Below are 7,500 nucleotides of genomic sequence, written 5' to 3' on the forward strand. Positions count from 1 at the left end.
CACACACACACACACACACACACACACACACACACACACACAATTATTGAATACCTACCTAACTAATATAATAAATAAATATATAAATAAACAAGAAATTAACAAAAAAATATACAAAATATAATATAAACTAATATAAGTAACTCACCAAAGATAAGTAAATTAAATAGAATACACCAAAGCAAACATTCCTACGATGCAAACCACGCCCTCACTTTTACACTTAACATTCTAACAACACTTAATTCTAATTTGGACCGCAGCGGGCAATCCTCACACCCTTGCGGCAAATTACCTCCCTCCCACATCAACACCCGGCGCTCATGCATCACGTAAGTACAAGTCTCGTAGCATAGCGACGCGGCATGCACACAGGACCGCCCCACATGTCATTATATTGCTGCTGACCTCATGACAAGTATTAATTGCGGCGCTTGTATGCAGTACCTCCTGGCATGCGCTACTCGTTCGCCCAGTCATGCTTGCCTACCTGCTTGCTTGCCTGCTTCTCTATACGTACATGCTTACGTGGCCGCTTTCTCTTCTCTGTGCGTTCAGGTTTGGGTATGAGTGAGTGATGAGATTGCAAAGAGCCAAGTGGAAAGTTTGTGGGTATATTAATGTTTTAGTTCTTACGATTCATCTTCTTTCTTAGATTTTTTTTTTTTTCTGTCACTAAATCTCCTCTGGGTTCTTCAGTCTTTGTTTTTTTTTAGTTTTGTTTTCGTTGCAGCTTCATTATCCTCTGCTTTCTCTTCTTGTTCTTGTTTTTGTATAGTTGGTCTTAGTATTCTTTTAATTTTCTTCTACTTTTCTATACTATTCTTATTCTCCTCTTCTTCATCTGTGTTGTTATTTTTTCCATTATTCCTCCTTCTTCCTCATTCTTCTTTATTTATCTTTGATTTTTTTCTATTTTCTCGTTTTCTTTTCCTACTCCTCCTTCTCATTCATCTCCTGTCCCCATCGTCCTTCACTTATTTTTCTTTTTCCCCTCTTTCTCCTCATCCTCCCTCTCCACTTCCCGTTTTTTCAACCACCACCTGGCTAATCATTACTATTCCACAAACCTCTGACTCCGTCCATCCACCTCCTGCCTCTCTCAAGGTCGACCTGTGGCATCTCCAAGACACATCCTCGTCCACATCCTCGTGCCACATTCCCCCTCGTTCCCCCTCCTGCCTTCAAACGGACTCCCTCTTCCCCCTTCACTCTCCACTACCTCCCTCCTTCCCTCCTCCTCTCCCTCCTAAGTCTCGCTCATCCTCCTCGTGTTTGCAACAGAAAGATAGGAGCATGATACTCAGCAGTGAAGATTCAGTGAAGGTCTCTCTCTCTCTCTCTCTCTCTCTCTCTCTCTCTCTCTCTCTCTCTCTCTCTCTCTCTCTCTCTCTCTCTCTCTCTTCGTAATCTTTCCTCGTTTTGCCTGTTTGGTCTTTTAATTTATCTACTTATCGTTTGTTTATCTTTCTTTCTTGAGCAAGCATTTAGTAAATAAATATTTAGGCTGAATATAAGGTAAGCAAATACGAAGAGACTTTCCATTAATTTTGAATGAGAGAACATCAAATACATTATACTGCAACCACTACTACTTCTACTACTACTACTACTACTACTACTACTACTACTACTACTACTACTACTACTACTACTACTACTACTACTACTACTACTACTACTGCAAATACTAATAATACTACCACCACTACCACAACTTACATTCACACAGCACATACCTGCAACACACACTATCTAGGTGACAAATAGGTGTGGCAGCGAGACAAAACACAAAGCAGACATCAAAGGGTCGATCAGTCGTGTCATTCCATACATTATAACGCACACCACACACTCCCCTCCAGATGCTGCTCGCTAAACATCTAATAAAGCGGTGGATGTCGTTTTCCCAAAGTCCCAGACTCCTAGGTTTAGCTGCAGGCTTCTGAAGGTTCTGGCAGATGAGGAGTGGAAGGAGCGGGAAGAAGAGGAGGAGGAAGAGGAGGAGAGGAATGAGGTCTGACCAGGATACAAGGTGGAGAGCCTGCAGGGCCAACGCTGAAGAGAAGAGTGGTGACGTCCTGCTCATGATGTTGTAAGAGCAGAACTGAAGGAAGGGAGGGAAAAACAATCACATTCTTCTTCTAGGGTCATGATGAAAGTTTAAGATGATAACATGATAGAGTTAAAAGTTACGAGGAGTTGTTTTTCACTGACATCCTTTAAGAGGCTTTGCTATTATTTACTTGGTACATGAGCGCGCGAGCGGGAGGGAGGATGGATGAGGAAGGAAATGAGAAGAGGAGTGAATTAATGTTTGCGCGTCTTCACACCACCGAAAGGAAAAAAAAACAGAAACACGGCAAAAGAAAACCATTGAGGAAGGGAAAAAGAGAAAGAGAGGAAGAGAGAAAGAGAGGAAGAACCACGCCAGGTGCTGAAAAACTTCAAGGTTACGCACAAGAAGACCACGGGGGATGTCCAGGTGGGCGTGGCAGTGGAGGTGTTGAGAGGACGGCCGTGGGTGTTGCGTGACTGGTTGTTGGTGTGTGAACATTGCTGATGGTGTGTGGCTCGGGGTTGTCAAGTGGGGGAGATTTGAGAAGTGGGTGGTGTGTGGGTGGGGTGCTGGCTTTGTGGATGCTGGCTGGACGGTGAGAAAAGTGTGAGGAGTGGATAGTGTGTTGTTGGTGGTGGATGAGTAATGAGTGGGTAGTGAGTGTATGGCGGGTGGGTGTCATGTCGTGCTTCTTGCATCTCTCACTCCAGCAAGAAAGAAGAAACCTTTAAAGACTGACACGTGTGGAGATGAAAGTGATGTTTAAAATGCAAGGAAAAAGCGAACTCAACTTGAAACTGACGAAAGAAAAAAAAAAAAAAAGCTAAATTAGATCCTTTTCTCACAAACTCTTACTCAAGAACAAAAGATATTACACACGAAAAATTACTTGACCTTTCTTCATGTATCTACGCTATCTAATTATCATTAAAAGACCAGACCAAGCGTCATGCCACCACTAAACACACCACTTCCTACACCTTCCCCCCAACCTCCTGTCTCATCTCTCTCCTTCCCTATCACTCTCTCGCCTCACCTCGACGTGCCATCCCACTCAAGCCAGGCACTCCTTCGTTCCCGCGTGCCGCCCCTAACCCTTACTTAATTAACTTACACATAACGAAGTCAATTTCCCCTCCTCCTTGACCCATCAGTCTTCTATAATATTTTTAGCCCCGTCGGCGCTGCTTGGCTTGGTTCCTCCCCTCATCCCGCGTCCCATGAGCCTCGTATGTATATCGCCTCTCCACCTTTATTACTTTGTTCTACATTCTCTTCTCCCTCTTTCTCTTTCACTCTGCTCTTCCTCCCTTCTCTTCCTCGAAACACTCGTATATTCACCATTCAGTATTTCGTGTGTGTGTGTGTGTGTGTGTGTGTGTGTGTGTGTGTGTGTGTGTGTGTGTGTGTGTGTGTGTGTGTGTGTGTGTGTGTGTGTGTGTGTGTGTGTGTGTGTGTGTGTGTGTGTGTGTGTGTGTACGTAATTGCATCTTCATAAATTCATGTTTCGCACACCTACAGACGTACTCTCTCTCTCTCTCTCTCTCTCTCTCTCTCTCTCTCTCTCTCTCTCTCTCTCTCTCTCTCTCTCTCTCTCTCTCTCTCTCTTGCTCTTCATCTCCCTTCGCTTCTCTATCTGCTACTCGTCCCCTCGACCATTCCTTGCCTCTGTCTTCTTTGTCTTCTCTCCCCTCTCTCTCTCTCTCTCTCTCTCTCTCTCTCTCTCTCTCTCTCTCTCTCTCTCTCTCTCTCTCTTCTTCCTCTTCTGTACCCAGGAGCGTTTTTAATATTACTATTGTCGACCGAATAAAGACTTGATATTTTACAAGCATCCTTTTAAAAGATATATATAACTCGCTTTCATTATTTTTACTTGCGTTTCTGTTTAAATATTGTAGTACTCGTAACGTAGATTTTGTTTCACACATTTTTTTCCCCTTTACTTTTTAAGATATAAGTTTAACTCATACTCGTATTTCAAAACTCACATGCTGGTAGAAAATATAATTCCAGTCTAATGGCAACGTATAAATATGCCGATTACACTTTCATACAGCATATTGAGGTGTCACTACTTATAATTAACCCGGTCATTTAGAAAACAACATGCTTTATTAAACTCACACACACACACACACACACACACACACACACACACACACACACACACACACACACACACACACACACACTAACTGCAGCTATAGCGTTCATAAAAACGCACTGCACTCAAATTAGCAGAGCTGTACACACACACACACACACACACACACACACACACACACACACACACACACACACACACACACACACACACACACACACACACACAGAGAGAGAGAGAGAGAGAGAGAGAGAGAGAGAGAGAGAGAGAGAGAGAGAGAGAGAGAGAGAGAGAGAGAGAGAACGTACCCTAAACCCATATAAAAAAAAAGCTTGTTCGTGCTACTCCTCCACCTCCTCCTCCTCCTCCTCTTCCTCCTGTAAGTGCCCCACCAAGCCACCATAGCCCCGTCCGAGCACAGCATACTATTAACCTGCCTGTCATGGGGTGTCTGCGTCATTTAGGGGCTTAAGCTAAATCAACCTGCCCGCGTCTGCTTCGAGTTGGTAGTACTTGAGATGATGCCTATGGGAAGAGGAGGACGAAAAGGAGAAAGGAAGGAAAAAGAGATGGGAAATGGATGACAAACTCGTAGTGGTGGTGGTGGTGGTGGTGGAGAGGAGAAAAAAAAAGGACTCTAGAAGGTATAAGAGTAACGAAAGTAGGTATAGAAAAGAGGAACTGCTACCGAAAGACGTGAGTAGATTTATGATGGTATTGATTACACAGGGCTGGGGTTGGTGAGGTCACGGAGGCGATGAGGGAAGTAAAATACGAGTTACTAAGTTAAGAATGGCTGGTTGGGAGTGGTCTTGAAAATGTATAGCACTGGCGAGACTCGAGCTCAAGAGTGTATTAGAAAAATTATTTAGGAGAAAGGAAGGTTGTGTGTCGGTTTGAGGGGAATGAAGGATGAGGGATGGGAGGTGTGTATGTGTATGTGAGGAGAAAGAAGGTAAAAGATGGAGGGAAAGTGGTGGTAGTGGTGGAAGAATAAAAAGGAGAAGTGTATAACAGAGTATAGGAGAGGGAAGAGGAGGAAAGGGAAGAGAAGGGATGGGATGGGAATGAGATGAGAGGGGAAGGGAAGGAATAAGAGGGGAAGACATAGGTTAGGAATGTTGGAGAAAAGAAAAGGAGAGGAACAGAAAATGAAAATAAAACAGTTAGAAGAGAAGAAAAATACGAGAAAAGAGAAAAGAAAGAAATTAAAGAAAAGGAAAAGAAATCATGACATAAAGGAAGGAAATCAAACAAAATGAAGGTGGAGGAAGGATCACAAGGCATGTTAAAGAAAACACGAAATATTATAACAGTAAGTCATGTAAAGGGATGGGATGGGAAGGAAAGAAAAGGGAAGGAAAGGGAAAGAAAGGGAAGGGAAAGGATGGGAAGGGAAAGGAAGGGAAGGGAAGGGAAGGGAAGGGAAGGGAAGGGAAGGGAAGGGAAGGAAGGGGAAAAGGGAGAAAAAGGAGAAGAAAGGTCTCAGAGGTGGTGTGAAAGTTAGGGAGTTGTGGGGGAGAAGACACGGCAAGGTTAGAGAAGTTGTGAAGGCGTCGTGTTGTGTTTCAGGCAGCTGGCGATGAGGTGATGCAGAAAACTTGTTTACTTCAACCGAGGCCCATAAAAAAACTGGCGACACTGGCCAATAAAATTAAAGAGAAAATGTTGTAAGCGGAAATAAAGTGAAGATGATGCAAACTTATCATACTGGGAAAGGAAATAAAGAGAGAGGAAAAATACGCACTACTGAAGTGGAGAGAAACTAATTACGTTAACCTAATTTACTAATGAAAAAAATAAATATAAAAACAAAACAAAATAAATCTATATGACAACAATAAATAAATAAACGTGATAAAAACACCAGCGTGTCACAATATACAACTCAAAAGAATGGAAATAATAACTATCATAAACTGACGGAAGAAAAATAAACGCAAGACATGGAGGTGAAAAAATAACAAATAGATAACAACCATGCAAATAAAGGGTAAAGATAAAGACCAAAATATCAGTGCAGCTTCTATTTGTCCGTAGCAATGTGAAGCAATGAGTCGTGCAGGAGAAACTGTGGAGGATCTTGGGACATGGGAAATATAAGAACTGTTACCCTGTGTTATTTTGTCGGCACACCTGAGGCCGCGTCATTTCCGGTGGTGCGACCTGCCAACCTCTGCCACTAACTCTCCTCCTCCTCCTCCTCCTCCTCCTCCTCCTCCTCCTCTTCCCCCTCCTCTTTATTTTTCTCCACATTTCTCCTCTCTCTCCCTCCCATCCGGAACGCTTCGTTTCATCAAACTTTATTTCTCAATTCATAAAGTATTTCATATCACCAAAGTGGAGGAGAAGAAGCACACACACACACACATACACACACACACACACACACACACACACACACACACACACACACACACACACACACACACACCACGTCTGCCTCGCCCAGGGTCGCGGTATCTCAGGAATGCTCACATCGAGGATTCCTGAGCAGGTTAGGCATGACATAGTTAATGGAAGAAATACTACGAGGCGGACCTTACCTGCAGACTGATGGGGTCTGGCCAGATGTGGGCCCTCGCACGACCTCGCGCACCTGCAGAACAAGAAAACAAACATTTATTTACTTTTCTTTATTTGAAATTTGCTTCAAATAATCAAATGATAGTAGTAACAGATAAATCAACTGAATAAAAAACTACTTTATTTCAATGTTATGTAATCATTTGCATTTTATTTAATGAAAGATGACTATGTGATCATTGTGATTTTTTTTGCAAAATTGTAAGGAAGTTACATTATCATAATAATTGTATTGTTAATTATATTGTTGGCAAGTATACTATGTAAGTTTTCGTCTGTTACTTAACGAATAACAGGGAACAATTACTTTGTTGCTTATACTTCAGTTGCAAGTATGCCACATCAGCACACTATAACGAGGCTAATTACGACATCTGAAAAACGTGCATAAATTCACTTAGAGGGAGGAGTCTTCTCCTTCATTATCTATCTTATTAGATAGACTAACTTACAACAAACACCCTCGTAACAGAGAAAACATTTGCTACTGTTTATTAATGTTTTGTGCTCTTTGAATATCTTGCATGTGTTTACAACCTCCTGCCTGAATAATTAAAAGTAAAGATGTCAACTACAAAGTAATAAAATAAATGAAAAAGACCACCACACCCCCTCATCCAGACGTTAATTCCTCCAGGCGCGAACGAAATAACACAAGCATTGTCCCTCATTCGGATGTGATTAATCACTGGCCCTGGCAGGATGAGATAATGTAAATAATAATCTGGTATTCTCAAGGTCTCATTCCGAG

General features: G+C 42.4%; 1 long non-coding RNA gene across 1 annotated transcript in view; it reads right to left on the reverse strand.

The window, feature by feature from the left end:
• LOC123518774 overlaps nt 1-7,500 on the reverse strand; it is a 197,002-nt gene that overhangs the window by 148,120 nt on the left and 41,382 nt on the right. Inside the window, exon 2 of the long non-coding RNA XR_006678876.1 lies at nt 6,710-6,762. This is a non-coding gene — a long non-coding RNA (uncharacterized LOC123518774). The remainder of the gene's footprint in view (nt 1-6,709; nt 6,763-7,500) is intronic.

The sequence above is a fragment of the Portunus trituberculatus genome, chromosome 44, assembly GCF_017591435.1.
Source record: "Portunus trituberculatus isolate SZX2019 chromosome 44, ASM1759143v1, whole genome shotgun sequence".
NCBI lineage: Eukaryota > Metazoa > Arthropoda > Malacostraca > Decapoda > Portunidae > Portunus > Portunus trituberculatus.